At 41.9% G+C, this 23446-nt stretch overlaps 1 long non-coding RNA gene across 1 annotated transcript; it reads right to left on the reverse strand.

The window, feature by feature from the left end:
* Positions 1 to 3124: 3124 nt before the first annotated feature.
* LOC144341453 (uncharacterized) lies at positions 3125 to 14430 on the reverse strand. The gene is made up of 2 exons (XR_013418384.1): positions 13759 to 14430; positions 3125 to 3648 (listed from the first exon to the last, which is right to left on the reverse strand). It is a non-coding gene; the product is annotated as an uncharacterized LOC144341453 (long non-coding RNA).
* Positions 14431 to 23446: the final 9016 nt, after the last annotated feature.

A 23446-nucleotide genomic window follows, 5' to 3' on the forward strand; every position in this document is an offset into this window, starting at 1 on the left:
CAAAGTCATAACTTAGTTGGGAGGTGGGTAATTTGTGCACAGCGAGGGCAGCCATATAACCCAAGCATGGTATACTTCTTTTTTTTGGAGATGGAGTTTCGCTCCTGTTGCCCAGGCTGGAGTGCAATGGCGCCATCTCAGTTCACTGCAACCTCCACCTCCCGGGTTCAAGTGATTCTCCTGCCTCAGCTTCCTGAGTAGCTGGGATTACAGGTATGTGCCACCACGCTGGGCTAATTTTTGTACTTTTAGTAGACAAGGGGTTTCTCCAAGTTGGTCAGGCTGGTCTTGAACTCCTGACCTCAGGTGATCCACTTGCCTTGGCCTCCCAAAGTGCTGGGATTACAGGTGTGAGCCACGATGCCCAGCCAAGCATGGTATACTTCTTCAGAACTTCTATCGCTGCCATATCACACCCTTGGCTCTTTTTTTTTTTTGGAGACGGAGTCTCGCTCTGTTGCCCAGGCTGGAGTGCAGTGGCCGGATCTCAGCTCACTGCAAGCTCCGCCTCCCGGGTCTATGCCATTCTCCTGTCTCAGCCTCCCGAGTAGCTGGGACTACAGGCGCCCGCCACCTCGCCCGGCTAGTTTTTTGTATTTTTTAGTAGAGACGGGGTTTCACTGTGTTAGCCAGGATGGTCTCGATCTCCTGACCTCGTGATCCGCCCGTCTCGGCCTCCCAAAGTGCTGAGATTACAGGCTTGAGCCACCGCGCCCGGCCTCACACCCTTGGCTCTTAAGTGGGTGGTCAACTCAGATCTCAAGATCACCTTCACATACATTTAACTCTGAGAGAATAGAAATGGAACAGTTAAACATGCAGGAAAAGGGCAACAGCCCTGAAAGCTTCAGAATTAGACAAGAATACAGAGGTGAGGCACAGGAAACAGCACGATGCTGCTGAGCGCCCAGCCACAGAAAGGAGTCGCACTGGAGGGAGCTCTGGGGTAGGGGTTCTAATAAGTGGAGAGGTCTGCTTACTTAAAAATTCTGTTGGGGGAGATAGTCATTCACATTCTGCTTCTGTTACTAAATTTTGTTCAACATTTCAACCAATAAATTCAGAGGCTGGCAAAGGTGGAGCATAAGATAATTTTCACCAACTGGCTCTCTACAGGCTCAATTAACTGCCTTCTACACCGGAGGTGAGTATGGAGAGCTTCAAAGGCTTTCAAGGTAACAGTAGAGTGCTCAGCATTCCAAGGGAGTGAGTGAAGGAAGACTTGGCACACTATGAAAGGTACAACTCTGTGCCTTTACCTAGTCCTTTCTTAGGTCCACATACTTCCTGCCTTAGGAAATCTTCAAGGCAGGGTCACAAATTATATAAAGAGGATATATTTGAAGGTTGAAAAATTAACTTGATCTAGTAATTGTCCACAGGTTGTAGTCCATGCCTTTATTTATGTCTTTATTTAGAGACGGAGTCTTACTCTGTCACACAGGCTAGAGTGCAGTGGCATGATCTCGGCTCACTGCAAACTGCACCTCCTGCGTTCAAGCAATTCTCATGCTTCAGCCTCCCGAGCAGCTGGGATTACAGGCGTGTGCCACCTTGCCCAGCTAATTTTTTAATTTTTAGTAGAGATGGGGTTTCAACATTTTGGCCAGGCTGCTCTCGAACTCCTGGCCTCAAGGGATCTGCCCGCCTCGGCCTCCCAAAGTGCTGGGATTACAGGCGTGAGCCACTGCACCTGGCCGATGCCTTTATTTTGACAGAATAACAAAGAAATATACAAACTGTCAGGCCTCTGAGCCCAAGCCAAGCCATCGCATCCCCTGTGACTTGCACGTATACACCCAGTTAGCCTGAAGTAACTGAAGAATCACAAAAGAAGTGAAAATGCCCTGCCCCACCTTAACTGATGACATTTCACCACAAAAGAAGTGAAAATGGCCGGTCCTTGCCTTAAGTGATGATATTACCTTGTGAAAGTCCTTTTCCTGGCTCATCCTGGCTCAAAAACTCCCTCACTGAGTACCTTGTGACTTTCATTCCTGCGGGCCAGAGAACAACCCCCCTTTGACTAATTTTTCCTTTACCTACCCAAATCCTATAAAACGGCCCCACCCTTATCTCCTTTTGCTGACTCTCTTTTTGGACTCAGCCCGCTAGCACCCAGGTGATTAAAAAGCTTTATTGCTCACACAAAGCCTGTTTGGTAGTCTCTTCACACGGGCACGCATGACACATACAATAACCAACAGTAATCTAAAAATTGAAATGGGTAACAGTCAAGTGGAACACAAAGTCCATATAGATTATACTTAATAAAAAATTTCACTGCCGATATACAACTAAAAATCAGTCAATTAGTCTAGATATGACAAAGAATAAACACTGAAAGGAATGAGGCACATCCCCCATATATCTCCCAACTTCCTGAGCCCAGCACAAACACATTCCTCCATATTTCTTTCAAACTTCAGAAAAACATCACCTGGGAGATCTCCGATAAGGAATGCTAAATGTAGAATGATAACCAATTGTAATGCTGTAACCGAGAGAATTACCTTGTTCCCTGTAACTTTACATATCCTGTTTACATCGGGCTATAAAAAGCAAGCACTCGCATTGTTCGAGGCCCTCCTGTATGCTGTGGAATGGAGGGACCAAGTTCGAACTTGCAGTAAAGATCCTTGCCGCTTGGCTTTGACTCTGGACTCTGGTGGTCTTCTTTGGGGGAACAAACGGTCTGAGCATAACAACACAAACTCAATTTATGCCTTGAGGCTTGACAACTTTGCTGAATTATGAAGCCTCCAGCGAAGACAGACATAATTTGTTACCTAAATATAAGAACTATGAGCAACAGTTTCCTATCACTTGTTGGCCAGTTGATGAACTGATTCTTGATGACTGACACTAACAAACTGATTACATATGTGTGCATATACACCTTAAGGGAACGGAAAGATACCTGTGAGAGAAGAAGAAAAGGATGATAAAAGAAAATAAAAAAAAAAAACACTGCACAACAGTGATGTCTTTCAAAGGCAGATAACTGAGTTCTATCTGTAAACTTCCTTTGCTTGTGAATTCATTTGTAAACACTAACCCATATCTAGTTCACTCAATTTGAGAATATTTAATAAGAAAAACTTTATTATTTAAATCACACTCGTTTTATTTTTTGGAAAAGGAAAAAATAAATGTAATTATAAACCCACAGTAACAAACCATAGAAAAAGTTAAGTATCTTTCAAAAAGAATGAGAATAACTTAGGAAAAGAATTGAAAACATTAGTAGGACTCTGCGAAAGTATTTCCCAGCATTTTTACAAGCTCTAGCAGCCTCTGTAGGGGTGAAAAGGTAATCCCTTTTTACTACCCGTCGCCAGGATCCTGGCAGATACTTCTACAACAAAAGGCAGGTGAGCAAGAGAGAAGCACAGCACATTTGCTTAACAAAGTTTTATGTGACATGGGAGCTTTTGAAATGAAGACCCAAAGATCCAAGGAAAACTGTGTAGATTTCTGTTTTTCTTTGACGGAGAATGGACAGGCAAGTAGAAACGCGATTGGACAAACGATTGAATGAAAACGAACTGAGAGGGAACTAAGCCCTGTTTGTGCAGATTCTTCCTCGCCAATCTGGAGCATTTCTTCCTTTGGGGGTTGAGGGCAGAACACCCGTCATTCGGCAGCCTTTAGGGGAGAAGGGAGAAAGTCAGACAGTAATTTCTTGCTTTGAGGGAAAGGAGTTCTACTTTCTATGACTGACTTCAGGAGAGAAATGAGGGAAAGTGAAGGAAGATGGGAGAAGGTCAGAGAGAATTTTTTGCTCTTCTAGGGATGGAAAAATTCCACCTCCACCCTCTTAGGGTCTTGGCTGGGTCTGAGAATTAAATTAATGTCATATAGATTAACAGGTGAAAAGCATACAAATTTATTTAATATAAGTTTTACATGGCAGGGGAGCCCTCATAGATAAATGAAGACCCAAAGAAGCAGTTAGAGTGAGTTACTTATATACTGAATTGGACAAGGAATTGTAAGTTGTGAAGAAGCAACTAACTTGTGTGGAGAGGCTTTAAAAGATAAGAGTTATTCTGTCAAAGTCTGCAGTATTCTCTTGGTTTTAACTTTTCATCCTTGAAGATAAGGATGCTGTCTTTCCTCCTAGTATAGGGAGAGTGTCTTCCACACTGGAATTTCATCTTCAGCTCTTAAGAAACAGCATGAAGGTCAAAGTGATCTTCCGGCATCTGCTGTTTTTCAGGTGTCTTTAACTTAAACAGTCAACGTGCCAGAATATCATATTTTAACACCTTAACTTCCGAGGCCCTCCCAGCCTCCTTCAGTTCAGAGTATCCAGTATGCCAAAGTACCAGACTTTGGGGTATCATGCTCTGAGCTCTAATACCTCTTAAATATGGTGATGGTCATTTTAAAACATATTATTTTTATACAAAAATATGTAGGTATTAGAAAATATAGATTTAAAAAAATTACTTGCAATTCCACTTTCCAGAAAGGATAGAATTTGCATTTTGGTGACTATCTTTTCAGAATGTTTTCTATATGGTAATAGCTTTCAGGCAGAGAAAAGAAATGAAGTGGCAGAGATGATATCAAATACTGTGATATTTTGAGAAATCCTTTGAGGAATATATATATATATATATATATATATATATGACAATTCCAAATTATTTCAAAGTAATTGACAAATCAAAAACTTTGCACAAGAAGGAGTAAGACCTAGAAGACGATGAAAACATCACAAAGAACGAGTGGGGGTAGATAGCAGCCATGAGAGGTGATCTATTTGTAAGTCAGAAAATAATGTTGTCCTGACTGGTTTTGAAAATTCATCAAAAGAGGAGGAAGAGTAGAGATATAAAATGAGAACTATCAGAGTGTAGTTTTGAAACTTGTTTCAAGTGTGTTGGCAGGCAGTGGTCGGGGAGGGCGCTCAGTGTATCAGTGCACTCCATACTTGAGTTGAGGTTAAAAATGCATGAATGTCACAATAGCAGATTGAAACACTGAGCCCTTGGAGACCAGAACAAAGAGGAAGTGGAGAAGGGATTCCACCACCAGGTGGTAATACTCACCAGTCCAAAGGGATATAAGAGAGGGAAAAATCATTGCATTCAATCAGAACCTTATGCTCTGATGCCAAACTTATACTGCCCAGCTAATGGAAGTGGTTTGACCCATTGACCTGCGGGGTACAACATTAATACTTTAAAGACTCATCACATGTCCTCTTGAGAAAAGAGTACACTCCTTCCAGGATGCTTCTGACACTTCACTCCCTGTTCCAGTAGCAGCTGAAAGATTATGCCTCTTTTGACTGGGTTTCCTTGTAACCCTGACTAAAAACTACCTTAGGCTTGAGGGGTTGGATGGTCCATCTCCCTGGGCCAAGCCTGGAGTCAGAGGTTCTCAGTTAATTCAACTGAGATCAAATCTTGCTGTGTAATTAAATCACAGCAAAAACTACAATGATATGGAGGCGAGAAGACACCCTGTGGTTTGGAACGTAACCCAGTTTGCTATTAAAATGAACAGGGTGTCTATAGCTAACAACAGTGTATATTTCTAAATAGCTAGAAGAGAAGAGTTGAAATGTTCCCAATACAAAGAAATGATAAATGTTTGAGGTGATGGATACCGTAAAGACCCTGATTTGATCATTACACATCATATGCATGTTCAAAATATTACATATGCCCCATAAATATGTACAAATAGTATTTATCAATGAAAAAAATGTATGTATAAAATGGGCAGGGCGTGAGTTCTGGATGACTTGTAGAAATACTGCCATTAAACACAAAACATGTTTGCTAGAGTGCAAAGGTCAGAGTGAGAATGAGTCATTGAGTCCTGGAGAACTCAGGGCCATTAGCTGTAGTCAAACATCAGCCCTGCCAATCATTACTAATTGATGACCTAGGATTCCGCTCAGAGTCCCCCACTAAATGCTAGCCATGTGTCAGCCATCATGCTGCCCAAGAGAATCATTTGGTAGACATTCTGAGAGACCCGGGGTGCCTGAGCCAATGTGAGAACAAGATGGCAACGTTCACACACGTAAGTGTAAAATTCATCACTGTACTGTAGGTGAACTCAAGTTTGGTCTTTTAAAGTCATTCATCAAAAAAGAAAAGGCAAATGCAAAGGTATTGTCTTCATAATTTTTCCTCATCACTTGAGAGCACAGGCTGGGAAAAGGAGGCTCCAGAAAATGCCCAAATGTGTTGTTAGTGCTATAGGAAATTTCAAAGAATAGGGTATGGATCTACCTGGAGAGATCAGACATGATTTAAACATCTAAAGAACAAGTCATGGCAATATAGACCTTATATTCCGGGCTTTTCACCTATATCTTCTTTCTATTAACTAGTGGTGTGCTACAGGGGAGCCCAGGGAGCTGCCTTTTAAGCCCCAAATCTATCTCTTCTCCTTAACTTCTCTCTGGGTAGGGGCACAGAGTCTTAGTCCTCACCACACCTCCAATTCCAAGGAGTAATCTGGTATTGCAGAAGCATTCAGTTCTTCTTTCCCTTGCATCAAAAACATTCAAGTGAATCTGAGTCCAGAGAGGGGAGCACATCCTAAGTGTAAATAGCTCCTTTCAAACCCTTTGGAGTCTTTCTTTTTCTTCCTCCCTCTGTCTCCTGTGTTTACCCATCCTGAGGTCCTTCCTCAGGAGCACTCTCCGAAAAAGGCCTAAGATTTGCTGCTGTGTTCCAATTCTGGTCAGATCCCTATTTGGTACTTTAATGGGTTAGAGAATTTGAAAGATCAGGGGAAATCCTAAACTGGACAGAACAAGACCCTCTCCCTTGGTCTTAGAGTGAAAATGACATTTATTCAATAAATATTGATTGAGTCCCTGTGGTGTTGCAAAGCTTTGCATGTAGAGAATGTAAACTTTTTCTGTTTCACTGATGATTTTAGTCATTTAATAATAAAATCCCCACTCCCTCTCAGACAACCTTTCTTTTCTCCTGCTTCTTGATGAAACAGTCTATTCTTGGATTAATGTCAGCTCTTTATCCAAAGCTGGGCTGACAAGCTTCAAAGACATTTTAGTTACAACCCCATTGCTGTTTCTACCACTTACTTGTCACTGTGATATGAGAATGCAGAACTAGGAATTTTGGGTGCTCCTAGCCCCACCCAGGTGAAATCTGGTCCCCGAGAGAGGAGAGTAGGCTGTCAGCTAAATTGCACACACAGCATCTTGCCTGCAAGAGCTTCTGAATGCTCTGAAAACTCTCTGGTCTTATGATGCCTCTACTCTGCAAAAGGATCATTGCTGAGGTCAAATGACTCTCCCCGTCATCACTCAGTAACTGAACAGCTACACCAAAAATAGAATCCTGCCTAGTACTCCTGTGTCTCAAGCAGGACCATAAAACATTGCAAACAGGAGGAAGCAGGAAGAAGTCCCCCATGAAGTCCTTGTCCCTGATAAAAAACAAAAGCTCACCTGGCCTCTGAAGTCATAATAGTACTTGCAGCTTGGAGTGTGCCGCCATCCTCCCCAAACACACCTCGACTCTGAAAGTGACCCTAGAAAGGCTATGACTGCTAAGCAGCAGGCAGAACAGGCAGGTGCATTTGCTATGTTGAAGAGCAGCATTCCATAAGGATAATGTAAATTCCACTTGAGCCAAACTGCTACTGGGGGCTGGACTCAAGTCATGCCCTCAGGTTGCAGAAAGGGGATGATGGATACTGGCCTTGCAGTTCTCTGCACTTGCTGGATGATACATGGAGCAGTGGTGTTGGCCTCTGAGGATGGCTGCCCAGTCGTTGACTGGAGCAGGGGTACAAAGCAGCACAGCACCGTGGTGGCTAAGATTCTGCAGTAAGACTATCTGAGTTTGCTACCATTTAGCTGTGCGAATTTACTTCACTTCTTTCTGTCTCCATTTCTTTATCTGTAAAATGCAGATGATAATAGCACCTACCTCATAGGGTCCATGGTTAGTATTAAGTGAGTTAATGTGAGTCAAGTACTCAGTACCTGGCATGTAGTAAGAACTAAAATTCACTATGTCACTCCATGGGCTATTAGAATAGGTCACTTTTAAAAATTACAGTTTTAGGCCGGGCGCAGTGGCTCACACCTGTAATCCTAGCACTCTGGGAGGCCGAGACGGGTGGATCACCTGAGGTCAGAAGTTTGAAACCAGCCAGGCCAACATGGTGAAACCCCATCTCTACTAAAAATATAAAAAAATTAGCTGGACATGGTGGCGTGTGCCTGTAGTCCCAGCTACTCAGGAGGCTGAGGCAGGAGAATTGCTTGAAGCCGGGAGGCAGAGGTTGCAGTGAGTTGAGATCATGCCGCTGTACTCCAGCCTAGGTGACAGAGTGAGACTCCATCTCAAAAAAAAAAAAAAAAAAAAAAAAGATGGTTATAAATAGCCATGTGCTGGTAAATGTTTAACAACCAGCTCTTTAGGAAAAAAGCTCTGACTTGTAATGTTTACTGATTTTCATGGTTTAAATATTTCCACTATGATTAATTACAAACTACCAATGTGACAGCATTGGATGCAGAGCTGGGAGGAAGTAAAAGTGTTCACGGTCAGCTCCCAAGAGCCAGCATGTCACTGTTATAAAGCCCAGCTGGTAAAATGAAAGATGTGAAAAAATAAGAATAAAATTTGAAATACAAAATTATCACCAACTATGTAAAAAAACATTCTGTGCATAGGAAAAACATATGTAAGGAAATTTACTGGATACTGACTGTAGTTGCATTAGAGGAGTGGTAGGAATGTAATTAATCCTTTTATATATATATATATATTTGTTTCCCTTAAAGTGCTTATGTTAATTTTATAGTGAAAAAATGAGCAGAGTGAACTACATACATACATAAACACACACACACACACACACACACACACGCTTTATATTATGGAAATTTTTTTTTTTTTTTTTGAGATAGAGTCTCTCTCTGTCGCCCAGACTGGAGTACAGTGGTACGATCTTGCCTCACTGCAAGCTCCACCTCCCGGGTTCACGTCATTCTCCTGCCTCAGTCTCCTGAGTAGCTGGGACTACAGGTGCCCGCCACCACGCCTGGCTAATTTTTTATATTTTTAGTAGAGACGGGGTTTCACTGTGTTAGCCAGGATGGTCTTGATCTCCTGACCTTGTGATCCGCCCGCCTCAGCCTCCCAGAGTGCTGGGATTATAAGCGTGAGCAACTGTGCCCGACCATATTATGGAAAATTTCAAACATAGGGACTAGTAATATAATTTAAGTACTCAGTGGCTCCAAAAATTATCAGTGTTTTGCCAATCTTCTTTCATTTTAATTAAATAAAATTTCTTTCATTGTATTTATTTCAGAGACCATGTCCTTTCACCTGAAATAGCCCAACATATTTTTGAAAACATAACTACTGCATCATCACATTTAACAAAAATCCTAATAATTCCTCAATATCATCTGACACCAAGTCCATATTCAAGTTTCCCCAATGGAGAAAGATGGCTTTTACAGTTTGTTTCCTTGAATGAGGGTTCAAACATGGCATTATGTTGCTATTACTTTAAATCTTTTTTTATTCCATAATGGTTACCCTCTCTTTCTCTTTCATGCCAGCAATTTATTGAAGAAGCTGATCATTTGTCCTGTAGAATGTCCCACATTCCAATTTTGGCTAATTGCTTCCTTATGGTTGCTTGTTCCTCTAGTCCCCACATTTCCTGTGGCTGCTGGTTGGACTAAGAGAGTGATCCAGCCAAGAGTTTTCATGGGTGGTGCCAGGTACTTCCTCCTGCATCATATTCTGACACATTTAATGCCTGACTGTGCCACTTTTAGTGACGCTAAGATTGCATCTAAGTGTAATACATTTAGGAACAAAATTAAATAGGGGAAAATAATTGGAACAACAGAAATGCCAGACACAGAAGAAACTGATTTCAGCAAAACACGAGACATGGTCTTCTCTGAACTCCTTTGGCCTTCCTGAGGGCTTCACATCCCCATCCCTGGTCACTAGAAAGCCTTGGAATGCCTCTATCTGGACCTGTACTTCCAATCATCCTTTGCACTGCAGCCACCAAAGTTCTAAAGTGCAAATCAGATCATTTCACCATCCTGGTTTAACTTTTCCAGTGGCTTTCTGTGGTCTGCTGGAAAAATGTAAATTTCTTTAGTTCATCACTTAAGCATCCTCATGATCTAGCCCGTGCCTACCTTCCCTACCTTCTCACCCAATCTCTTTCTCTCTTCCTATATATCATGCTTATCACCAATGCTCCAACCACACTCAGTTCCATGTAGTTCTATTTTTATTTATTTTATGTTTCATAGAGGCAGGGGTTTCACTATGTTGTCCAGGGTGGTCTCAAACTCCTTGCCTCAAACAGTCCTCCCATTGGGGCCTCCCAAACTGCTGGGATTGCAGGTGTGAGCTACCTTACCCAGCCCATGTAGCTCTCTTGATACAACACTCCTTCACACCTCTGGGTCTTTGGATTGGTTATCCCCCTGACTAAAATGTCTTTTCTTTTGTCTGCTTGGCAGTTTTTCACCCATCCTTCAAGACTACTGAGCCAGCCATTTTTGACCTCCCTAGTCTAGTGTAAATGCCTGTCCTCTGTTTCTTCACGGGTCCTCATGAGTACCTTAACTTATTCCATCATTCCATCCCAGTGGGCTTTCCTGGGCCTGGCACAGTGCAGGTGCCCAGTGATCATTTGTTGAATGAAAGAATTTAAAATGAAGCACTGTAGAAAGGATGAAAAAAATGCTGGGTGAATTTGCCATTGGCTGAACAAGCACACCCAAAAGATTGCTACGTGCTGAGTAGGCTGAGTGACCACATCTGTACCAGAGCACCTTCACTGTCTTTATTTCTGCTCTGCTCAACATTTTCATCCCTTTAGGAGCTTGGGTTTGCTTGAATTGCAAACATAAGCAAAACCTACCTTGAGCTATTTCTTGTAGGTGCCTATATTAAAGAAAAACACAACGTAAGCTCAACCAATCAGAAGCAGCCAATGAACTTATATAACTAAGCTTTCCAACAAGATAGACCAAATAAAGCAACTGCATAACTGTAACCAATAAAATATCTTTTTTGCTTTACTTCTGTGCGTGTCCTCTAAAAGCCTCCCCGTTGTGTTCTCTTGGTGGATCTCCCCAACCACCTCTGGTTTGGAACTGCCTGACTTGCAAATTGTAGTTTGCTCAACTGAACTCTTTAAAATTTCATTGTGCCTCAGTTTATTTGTTAACAACAATATCCACCACAAACTTTGAGGATGAAATGAATTAATATACACAAAGTGCTTAGAATACTGCCTAGAACATAGTCCTATTTAAAAGCTTGTTATTAATATTCTGCCTCGGTCTTCACCTCTCTACTTGTTGGTTGGCTCTGCATATTTTGTGTTTAAGTTTTGTTTTATCCACAGCATCAGGCATAAAGCTTTAAAGGATGAATGAATCTTATAGAAGCACCTGGGAGATTGTTCAGGGTGGTAGTAAAGAGGATGGACTTTGGAGCCTGGCTGCCCAGGTTCCCACCCTGGCTGCCCCTCTGACCACTGAGTAACCTTCACCATACAGATGGAAGCCCTCTGTGCCTGTTTCCTTGTCTGTAAAATGACAGTAGTCCTGGGTCTGTAGTGATATTTACATGAGATCATTCATGTAAAGCTCCCAGCACAGCGGCTGGCAAATGGGAATGGCTCACTAAATATGATTTCCTATTATTAAGCATTTTCCTTCCTTGGGAATTTGTATTTTAACATGAACTAAGTAGGGGGCCTATTTGAAGGCAAGCCAGCATTTTGGACCTATCCCAACAATCAGTCATCCTGTTTTTTTCATTCTATCTTGATTATCACATCAATCCTGTTTGTACTTGCACAAATAAAGTGGTTGGAATCTTGCCTGTTCACCAGAATGAGTGATAAGAATGACTTCTATTTCTGTCATTGGCTATATTTAACACAGGCCCTCTTGTTAACTCATAGTTTAAAAAAAAAAAAAGGCAACCAAATCATTTAGGTTCAAGGGGATGGGAACAATCCAGGGACTCAGAACAAATGTGGTTCTTCAGCAGCCCACTAATCGGGGTGGGTGAGACTCCCCAAAGGGCTGTGACTTCACAGCTAGGGGCCTCAGGCTAAAACTGTCCCTAATAGAAATCAAATAAAAATTCAGGGACTGCTTCAACAACCCAGCACTGGACTTCAGCCGAACTGACCATTCCTCAGGGAGGGCACCTTCATAGGGAGCAAGAACCATTTAGCAAAGAAGATAGGTGAGGTGGCCTGGATCCCGGCATCCTAAGAGCCCCAGGGAAATGGCCGGTGGAAGGAACCGAGTAGGGACCTCTCCCAAAGGCTTCTGTATCCTGGCTATGCCATATTTTTCCCTTGAAAGTTTATGTTGGAGGTGTTGTAAACATATTGTCCCTGCTTTTTAACCCAAGGTCAAATGTCCATTTCGTGTGATTACTTGCTACAAATGCTTCATTCTTAAATCTCACTCTTCACCAACTCCCATAGAATTACTGGTACCAAAAAACTCGTATGATAAGCTATCAGATATTCTAACATGTCTTCTTGCTTCCAGGTTAAGTTCCATGTACCTACCTGATTTATCGTGATCAAGGTGGTAGGGAGTTTTTGAGGATTTGGAGTCTTTCCTCTAATAATGTCAGCTAACACTTACTGAGCATTTACTATATATAAATATGTTCCTGCACGATCTCATGTAATTGCAGAGGAAGTGGGGTCAGGTACTATTCCTGACCCTATTTTCTTTTTTTTTTGAGACAGAGTCTCGCTCTGTCACCCAGGCTGGAGTGCAGTGGCGCGATCTTGGCTCACTGCAAGCTCCACCTCCCAGGTTCATGCCATTCTCCTGCCTCAGCCTCCTAAGTAGCTGGGACTACAGGCAGCCGCCACCACGCCTGGCTAGTTTTTTTGTATTTTTAGTAGAGACGGGGTTTCACTGTGTTAAGCAGGATGATCTCGATCTCCTGACCTCGTGATCCACCCGCCTCTGCCTCCCAAAGTGCTGGGATTACAGGCGTAAGCTACTGTGCTGGCCCCGACCCTATTTTCATATGGAAAACTGAGGAAGCAGAGTTAAAGTAACTTGCCCAAGGTTGTTTGAAACATTTTACACCAGGAGGGTCTGACCTGAGGGCTGAGCTTTTAAGTTGTGATGTGGACCACTCCCTTCCTTTCACCAGTCCCATGATAATATACAATGCATGCGTAGGACTGAGCCAAAAACAGAACTACAAGGGTATGGAACTTATGGTGATCATGCCCTTCCCTAGCTCTGGGAAAAAGCCTGAGGCACAACATCCCTCACCCTCACTATCATTCATTCTTGCAATCATTCATTCAACAAATATTCATAATTGAGGACATACTATGTGCCACATCCTCACCGAGGACACAGTGGCGATCAAAACCAAATGGGAACCCCTGCTCTTACGGGGCCTACGATTCCCATGAGACACCAACGCGAGGATGTAATTTACACTCACATAAACTTACAGCTGCAACAAGAGCTGTGAGGCAGGGGAACAAGATACTGTGAGAATATGGAATATGGAAAGGGGAAATTGCCTGATTAGGTCAGGGAAGCCTGTGACTCAGTGACAGAAGAGGAAAGAGGAGGGGAGAACATGTAATGGGGGATAAGAACAGCATGGGGGGAGGCCCTGTGAAGGAAAAGGAGCACTGCACATCCTGGGACTCAAAGTAGACAAGGGCTGGAGGAGGCCCAGCCATACTTACGACTTGTTCTTTATGGTGAAGGTAGTGGGAAGCCTTTGAACCACCAACTTTGGACTCCATTCCTGAGCAGTTGCTCGAGGCCAAACAGTGCCCCAATAGCCACCTTCTGTGTCTGTCTGCCACCTATGGAGTTATCAAGGAGGCAGATCTTCATAGCATCAGCATCCTTGAAGTGTGACTTTAGTCATGGTGATGGCCAGCTTGGGGTCAGAGAGAACCAGGCCCTGGCAGCTTCCTGCTCTGTCCCGAAAGCTGACTTCCTTTGGTCTGTTGAATCATGGCATTTCCAAGAAGATTAAATATCACAAGACAGAGATAGTAATTACACAATGTATTTGGGACAAAAATTACTCATACTTCTGTGCAAATAAGTCAGCTAATAATATTAAGAGTAATTTGGCTGGGTGCAATGGTTCATGTCTGTAATTCCAGCACTTTGAAAAGCCAAGGCTGGCAGATAGCTTGAGCCCAGGAGTTCAAGATCAGCCTGAGCAACAGAGCAAGACTACCGTTTCTACAAAAAAATTGTGAAAAATTAGCCAGGTGTGGCGCGTGCCTGTAGTCCCAGTTGCTTGGGGAGGTTGAGACGGGAAGATCACTTGAACTAAGGAGGTTGGGGCTGCAGTAAGCTGAGATCGCACCACTGCACTCCAGCCTGGGTGACAGAGCTAGATCCTGTTTCAAAAAAAAAAAAAGAAAAGAAAAGAAAAAAATGAGTAATTTCACTGTACTGAATTAACAAAATTCCATAGATTGTACCCTGCTATCTCTGCCTTTTCTGCCTTATCTCACTGTAAATTATTTGCTTGAGAAATGTGTTTATGCATAGTTTTCTGGAACAAAGATGCCTGATGGCATTCCACAAGCATAAAAAAATAATGATTATGGTGACTCACTTCTTGCTCTTGTTACTTAAATATTATCCACTAAACTTTGCTAACAAGAAAGAGTTACTGTAAAATGACTTCTCTGCCTCACTGGATATAATTTTCTCTTCAGTTTCAGATGCCATCTCCAGTGCTATTTAAGAGAGGTTTGCATGTGGATGTGAGAGAGATTATTTGCTTATTTATCTATTGCTTATTTACGCTTTTGTTTCAATCTTTCTAGTGACTCCAAGTGAGTGATTCAGATGTGAGCATGCACAGTCCCTTTACACAATGCTCCTTACAATGATGGAGAGTTGAACTCATCAACATAATTTTCAAAAGACTGATACTTTTTTTTTTTCAGAATCATAAATGCTTATATTTTGAAGATGGAGATGTTATCTAGAGGCTTCTAGATAATCCATTTAACTCTAAAGAAGAGTAACCAGAATAATCCTTTACTGAGGGAATTCCATTTATTGATTAAAAAGCTGATTGGAATTTGCAGGTAGGGGGAAATCCCAGTTTGTAGTCTGTGTCAAGTGGGGCCAGTCCCAGGTGAAATTGGCCATTTCAGCCCATGACAAGCAAGAGAAAATGTCAGCTGGGGAGATCCTTGAGAGAAAGTGTGGAGGATGGTGAATTTTATGTGATAACTTGACTGAGCCATGGGATGGCCAGATATTTAGTGAAACAGTATTCTGAGTGTTTCTGTGAGGGTGTTTTTGAATGTGTTTAACATTTAAATCAATAGATAGCGTAAATGTGATTGTCCCCCAAATGTGATTGGGCCTCATTTAATCCACTAAAGGCCTAAATAGAACAAAAGGCTGATTCTTCACTGTTAAGAGGGAGTTCTTCCTACTTGACTGCCTTTGAGCTGGGGCATCATTTTTTTCCTTGCCTTTGGACTTGAACTGAAACATGAGCTCTTCCTGGGTCTTGAGCTTGCTGGCCTTCAGCCTGGAACTGTACCATCAGGTCTGCTGGGTCTCCAGCTTGCTGACTGCAGATCTTGGAACTTGTCGGCCTCCAAAATCACATAAGCGTATCCCTTGTAATTCTCGCTTTCCATACCAACACATAGACACACACACACAATACACACATCATTTTCTCCATTTCAGTATCGTTGATGGGAGAGGAGACAAGAGGAATGGAGGTGTTCCACTTGGAAAGGCCAGGCTCTTGGTTAAGTGGGAGGTTGGAAGTCATCTAATCCAACCTGCCTGAGGCAGAAGGGCTCTCTATATCATGCTGTACATGTTCAAACATGCAGTTCTTTGGCTTCAGCCTGAATACCTCAGAACGGCATTGCTGTGTGATGGTATCAAGGGCTCTGGAATCTGACGGCTTGTGTTTCACCTTGCCTAAACTTCCTACTAACCATGGTCTTGGACACATCCTTACTTGACTCATTTCTAAAATGGGATAATAATACCGCTCATCTCAAGGCTTGCTAGGATGATGCCTTGAGAATACAGAAGAACATAGTCTAGTGGCCAGTATGTATTACAATAAATGTTAGCTATTATTAGTCCTGCCATTTCTAATCTAATCTTAATTTGGGATGTAAATGCCCAGATTCAGTAATTCCGTGATAGCTTTTCTTTTAAACTTGGTGGCAGCTACAGATTTGATAACCATAGCTTCTATGTATTCTAAGGCCTTGCTATTCAAAATGTAGTCTGCAGACCAGCAGCATAGATAGCACCTGGGACCTGTTAGAAATGCAGAGCTCTGGACGGGCCTGGTGGCTCATGCCTTTAATCCCAGCCCTTTGGGAGGCAGAGGCAGGTGGATCACTTGAGGTCAGGAGTTCGAGATCAGCCTGACCAACATGGTAAAACCCCCACTCTACTGAAAGTACAAAAATTAGTCAGGTGTGTTGACACACGCTTGTAAACCCAGCTACTTGGATGGCTAAGGCAGGAGAATCACTTGAACTTGGGAGGCAGAAGTTGCAGTGAGCAGAGATTGCACCACTGCACTGCAGCCTGGGTAACAGAGTGAGACTTTGTCTCAAAAAAAAAAAAAAAAAAAAGAAAGAAAAGAAAAGAAATGCAGAGCTCAGGCTTCAGGTGATGATAAGTGTTAATGTTTGATCTAAGGCTCTGAACAAAGGTGACAAGGAACACCAGGCTAGTGATAGAGTTCTATGATAATACCCTGGAGACTCCTCCCAAGTTTAAAACACTGAGTAACATTCAACTTTAGCCAACATAATACAAAACAGATTTATGGGAGGATTCTAAATAGTAGAAAGGGTAGGATGAGGAAAGGGCAGGATCCCAGGCAGCAGTTGGAGCTCCTAGACTCTTCCAGCTCCTAGACTCTTCCATGTCACCGGCATTAGATGCCTCAACTCTGCCTGTCTTCTGTGTATTCTATTCAAATTCTGATGAGCCCAATCTGGGTCAATGTCTTCTACTCTTGGACACCCGGCCCTGACCAGGCTTGAATGCACAGCCAGGATGATGCTGAGTCAGAAGCCAGCCCAGTGTGTGTCCACTACAAAGACCATGTTTCAGAAAGATGCATGAGTCCAGGTTTTTTGCTCCAAACAGCCTTCGCAGATGTCCACTACTTGACTATGGTGGATCCTAAACAAAGTTAATACAATGTTGGGCATCTCAAACTTGCTTCAAGGAAAAAACGGAGAGGGGAGCCTGACTTAGAAAGGAGTAAGTTATTTTTGGAGGAGAACAGTATAGTTACCCTATGAAATCATTGAAAACAACTGCTAACATATTTGGAGTATGTGCTTAGCAGAGGCTTCATTGGAAAGTTTAATAACACAGAGATTCTTTGTTTGAGGGGGTGTTAGCTTCCTTTAAAAATACAATCTTTAGAGGAACAGGTAGCTCCTGGATCTGGAAAATGAAGCCTGAATTTCCCAGAGGGCCATAATTGCATAGTTGAGAACTGAGTTTAGAATTTGAACTATTGGTCATCTGAGGGAAAAGATAAGATTATCTCGTTACCCTTATCTGACCTGTTGTTTAATCTTTGACAAATATGAAGGGGTGGCCTGCCCCTCCACACCTGTGGGCGTTTCTCGTTAGGTGGAACGAGAGACTTCAGAAAAGAAATGAGACACAGTGACAAAGTATAGAGAAAGAAAAAGTGGGCCCAGGGGACCGGCGCTCAGCATACAGAGGACACGCACCAGCACCCGTCTCTGAGTTCCCTTAGTATTTATTGATAATTATCTTTACCACCTTCAAGAAAAGGAAGTGGCAGGATAATAGGATCATTATAGGGAGAAAGTCAGCAGTAAGACATATGAATAAAGTGACCTGAATAAGTTTAAGTGACCTGAATAAGTTTAAGGAAAAGTGCTGTGTCTTGATATGCATATGTAAACATCTCCATAAACCTTTTTAGTGCATAAAGAGCAGCATTGCTCTAGACCCAGCAAGCTGCCTTCAGGTACTTGTTTAACAAAGCACACCCTGCACAGCCCCAAATCCTTTAAACCTTGAGTCAAGGACAAGGTTGGGGGTAGGGTCACAGATTAACAACATCTCAAATACAGAACAAAATGGAGTCTCTTATGTCTACTTCTTTCTATGTAGACACAGTAACAGGCTGATCTCTCTTTCTTTTCCCCACAAAATATATGCATGTTGCTAAAATCCCAACCACCTGGAACTCAGGTCAAGAAAAAGAGAGACACGTTTTTGCTCCAAGTCAGTCACTCCATTAATAGGAATATCATAGCCACATCTTTGAAAGTAATAACCCCACTGTTCTCTGGAGTGTGTTCATGTGGATGTGCTGCATTCTAAGGAGGGCGTTGAAAACTGGAGGGATTCTACGTAAAGAGCATCAGGGGGATGAAGAAAAGTTCTGGAAAACATGTTACACAAAGAACCATATGATATAGAACCAGAAACCAGGTGGCCACGTCAAGCCACCACAAACGTTTTCTTCTGCTCCTGAGGGCCAAACTAAGGCCATCAAGTGGAAATTATGGAGAGTAGGATTTTGGATGAATATAAACATCATTTAAAAATCTCTGACATAGAATTTGTTATGGAGAATATGGTTTGTGATTGGGGAAAATGCCTTGATAACTCTAATTTGTGTTGGAGAGATTGCTGGAGCAGGAATGTTGTCAGACTTTATAGGATTAGAGGAGGTCAGGGAAATTCCTATCAAGAGGCAAGGAGGGGAATTTGTTGTGTTCCTGAGAGAGAATAGTGAACAGAAAAGTAAGAGAGGGGAGAGGGAAGCTGGTAAGAAGTGGGAAGCTAGGAGAAGGGTCAGAGATGATGGAACGGGTTTGCAAAAACAGAAACATCTCTTCATTCTTCATTCATTCATTTATCAATCTATATTTTTGAGTATTCAGACCTCTGTGCTAGGTGCCATTGTAGTCACTGGGGATAGGACAGTGAATAAAGTAGATGAAATGCCTACTCTTGGGGTGGAGGGCACATTCTGGTGTAGAGACAGACAATACACTAGCACAAATAAGTATACAATGTGTCAACTCACAGTAGTCTTGTGAGGAAAAACAGAGCTGAGGAAAGCAATTGAGTGGCAGTTGGTCAGGGAAGGTCTTTCTGAAATGATGCTTGAGCGGGAAACTCGATGAGGTGAGGGGATAAGCCTGGGAAGTATCTGTGGGGAAAGCTTTTGGGGAAAAAATACTTAGTCTGGGTGACTTGAGCAGAACTTTAACATTCTATGAAATTGTTAGGATTTGAACCAATCTTATCTAGCTCTTGCAGGGGAAAGGGATTCCCACCTATATCTGATCAATAAAACTCGGAGTCTTCTCTCTAGAAGGTTCTTTGGTTGGTTGGTTATTTCAGAGATAGGGTTCCCCTCTGTTTCCCAGGCTGGAGGATTGGCTTGATCATAGCTCACCACATCCTGGGCCCAAGCGGTCTTCCTGCCTCAGCCTCCAGAGTAAGCTGGGACTACAGGTGCATGCCACCATGCCCAGCTACTTCTTAAAATGCTTTGTAGAGATGGGGTCTTTCTATGTTGCCCAGACTGGTCTCAAACTCCTGGCCTCAAGAAATCCTATGTCCTCAGCCTCCCAGAGTGCTGGGATTACAGGTGTGAGCCACCCCACCTGGCCTCTGTCTAGACAGTTCTTATGGGTGTATTGAACATCTATTGCCCAGAGGAGGGTTACTGCATTGGGTGAGAGGTTGAATTAAGTGATTCTTATGCCTGGCTTGCTATCAGAATCTCCTGGAAACTACTGTAAAATTATAGGTTTCTAGGCCTCACTCCAGAAATTCTGCATCAGAATCTCTGGAAAATGGGGATTAGGAATCTGTACTTTAAAACAAGTTTCCCCAGTGCTTCTGATGCAATTAGAATAGAGACTAGCATTTGGAAAGCACCAAATTAGTTGACTTTTGAGGTTTCCTTCAGCTCAGAGAGTTTTTGACGGCATGAAATGCAGCTTCTCCATGAAGTCAATTCTATCTTTCCAATTGGAGTTTTAAAAACTTCTTTTTAGCTGGGTGCGGTGGTTCACGCCTGTTATCCCAGCACTTTGGGAGACTGAGGTGGGTGGATCACCTGAGGTCAGCAGTTCAAGACCAGTTTGACCAACATGGTGAAACCCTGTCTTTACTAAAATACAAAAATTACCCAGACATGGTGGCACACGCCTGTAGTCCCAGTTACTTGGGAGGCTGAGGCAAAAACCCAGGAGGCAGAAGTTGCAGTGAGCTGAGATTGCACCAGTGCACTCCAGTCTTGGTGACAGATAAGACTCTATCTCAAAACAATACATAAATAAAAAATATGAAAACAAATTCTTTTTAGGTGTTAAAAGGAGCACAAGCTTACTGTTTAAAAAATTCAAATGATAAATATAGGCTACACATCCTAGAAATAACCATTATTAGTGTTTGGTGCATATTATTCTTGATTTTGCCATATATGTAGATTCCATATCTACATATACATATATACACATATATAATAACATTTTGTTGTTGTTTTTGGGACAGGGTCTCACTCTTTCACTCAGCTTGAGCGTACTGGTGTAATCGGTTTACTGCAGCCTTGAGCTCCTGGGTTTGAGTGATTCTCCCACCTCAGCTTCCCAAGTAGCTGGGACTACAGAATCAAGCAATCCTCCCGCTTCAGCCTCTCAAAGTGCTGGAATTATAGGTGTGAGCCACCATGCCTGGCCCATAATAAAATTTTTAATCTCTCAGTTTACAAAAATATGATCATAATTTACTGCAATTTGCTTTATACACTTGATAATACATCTTAAATATACTCCTAAATCAGTACATATAGAACAACTTGATTCTCTGTTTGTTTATTTCTTTTGAGATGGAGTTTTGCTTTTGTTGCCCAGGCTGGAGTGCAATGGCATGATCTCGGCTCACTTGCAACCTCTGCCTCCTGGGTTCAAGCAATTCTCCTGCCTCAGCCTCCCGAGTAGCTGGGATTACAGGCATGCGCCTCCATGCTGGTCTAATTTTGTATTTTTAGTAGAGACGGTGTTTCTCCATGTTGGTCAGGCTGGTTTTGAATCGTGACCTCAGGTGATTTGCCTGCCTCAGCTTCCCAAAGTGCTGGGATTACAGGCGTGAGCCACCACGCTCAGCCTGCGACTTGATTCTTATAATGACTGCCTAGTGCTTCATTTTATGTCTATATCATAATATAATGGACATTTGTTTCTATTTTTCTGCTACTACAGCCACTACAGCAATTAACATCATTGCAGTATATTTTCTTGGTATTCATTGTAAGTGAGTATTCAGCATAAATTCCTAGATTTGGAATTTTTCAAGTATTCCTGTAAGGTTCTACCAGTTTATATTCAGACCAACCATTTTATAGGAAGGTTCCTGTTTCCTCACCCTCTTACTCTTCACTGATATTATCTTTTAAATTTAAGATAATCAGTTACAGGCCGGGCGCGGTGGCTCAAGCCTGTAATCCCAGCACTTTGGGAGGCCGAGACGGGCGGATCACAAGGTCAGGAGATCGAGACCAGCCTGGCTAATACGGTGAAACCCCTTCTCTACTAAAAAATACAAAAAACTAGCCGGGTGAGGTGGCGGGCGCCTGTAGTCCCAGCTACTCGGGAGGCTGAGGCAGGAGAATGGCGTAGACCCGGGAGGCGGAGCTTGCAGTGAGCTGAGATGCGGCCACTGCACTCCAGCCTGGGCGACAGAGCGAAACTCCGTCTCAAAAAAAAAAAAAAAAAAAAAAAGATAATCAGTTACGTAAAAATATCTTATTGTTTTAATTAGAATTTCTTTGGTTTTTGCTGAGAATGAGATCATTATGTTTATTGCACATTTGTTTTTCTTCTATAAATTATCTATGACCTTTGCCATCTTTCTATTAGATAGAAATTTCTTATTGATTTGTGTAGGCTTTTTATTTATATGGCTATTAATCCTCTACGTAGTTTCTCTAGAGTGTTATCTTTTTATTTTATTAAAATGTAAGGGTAGATAATACATTTTACAAGATTCAAAAGTCAAACCTATACCGAAAGGTAAACACACAGAAGTTGCATTTCCATCTCTGTCCCTCCACCTGTCCCTCCCTCTCCCTTACATGAAACCATTTTTCTGTGCTTCATTGTGTAGATATAAGCAAAAATGCCTGTATAGTCTTTCTCCCCTTTATTTTTAAAACATAAACTGTAGCACATGATAAAAAATCTGGAAGAAACCTAAGTATCCATCAAGAGATGAATGGATAAAGAAAATGTGGTACACATACACAATGGAGTACTGCCATAAAAAGGAATGAGATTCTGTCATTTGCAACAGTATGGATGGCACTGGAGGTCATTACGTTAAGAGAAATTAGCTAGGCACAGAAAGACAAACATCGCATGTTCTCACTTATTCGTGGGTGCTCAAATTTAAAATAATTGAGCTCATGAAGATAGAGAGTAGAATGATGGTTACCAGAACCTGGGAAGAATAGTGGGATGGTGGGGAACGGGGATGGTAAAAGGGGACAAATATACAATTAGATAGAATAAATACAATCTAGTATTTGATAGCACCATAGGGTGACCATAGTCAACAATAATTTATTTTAAATTTAAAAATAGATAAAAGAGTGTAATTGGATTGTTTGTACCAAAAAGAAAGGATAAATGCTTGAGGAGATGGATACCCCATTCACCCTGATGTGATTATTTTGCATTGTATGTCTGTATTAAAATATCTCATGTACTCCATAAATATATACACCTACTATGTACCCACAAAAATGAAAAAATTTTAAGAAACGCTGCAAATCTACCCAAAAAAGAGGGATAGGAAAAAGATCTAGAAAAAGATCTACAAAAAGATCTAGAATGTTTCAGGAACTCCTCTAAGAAAGTGCTTCTTGACCCACCCTCAACCCAGTTCTTCACTCCCGTAATACCCTGTGTATTCACTTATCCAATAAGTGGAATTACACTTACCATGTCCAATAGAAATTTTCTGTTTTCGGTACTCATAACATCACCCCATTCTTGTATTTATATTTTTTCATATATGTATATAAAATTGATGCATAAAGGTGTTTATCTTGGAGTGGGCAAGGTTTCAGGTGATTTCTACTTTATCAGGTATTTTCATATTGTTTAAATGTTTAAAAATTAAGAATACAAAATCTACAAACAAAAAATAAATTCACAAAAGAGAAACAAATGTTCTGATAATATTTTTTTCACTTAATATTGACTTAATATAAACTACTGATATCCAGGTAATTGCTCCATATCAGTCCATAGGGATCTTCTTCACTCTGTTTTCAGCTGCATGGTACTCGGGTGGATGCTGAGCACTTGGGTTGTTTACAATTATTTT

The sequence above is a fragment of the Macaca mulatta genome, chromosome 6 (assembly GCF_049350105.2).
Source record: "Macaca mulatta isolate MMU2019108-1 chromosome 6, T2T-MMU8v2.0, whole genome shotgun sequence".
Lineage (NCBI taxonomy): Eukaryota > Metazoa > Chordata > Mammalia > Primates > Cercopithecidae > Macaca > Macaca mulatta.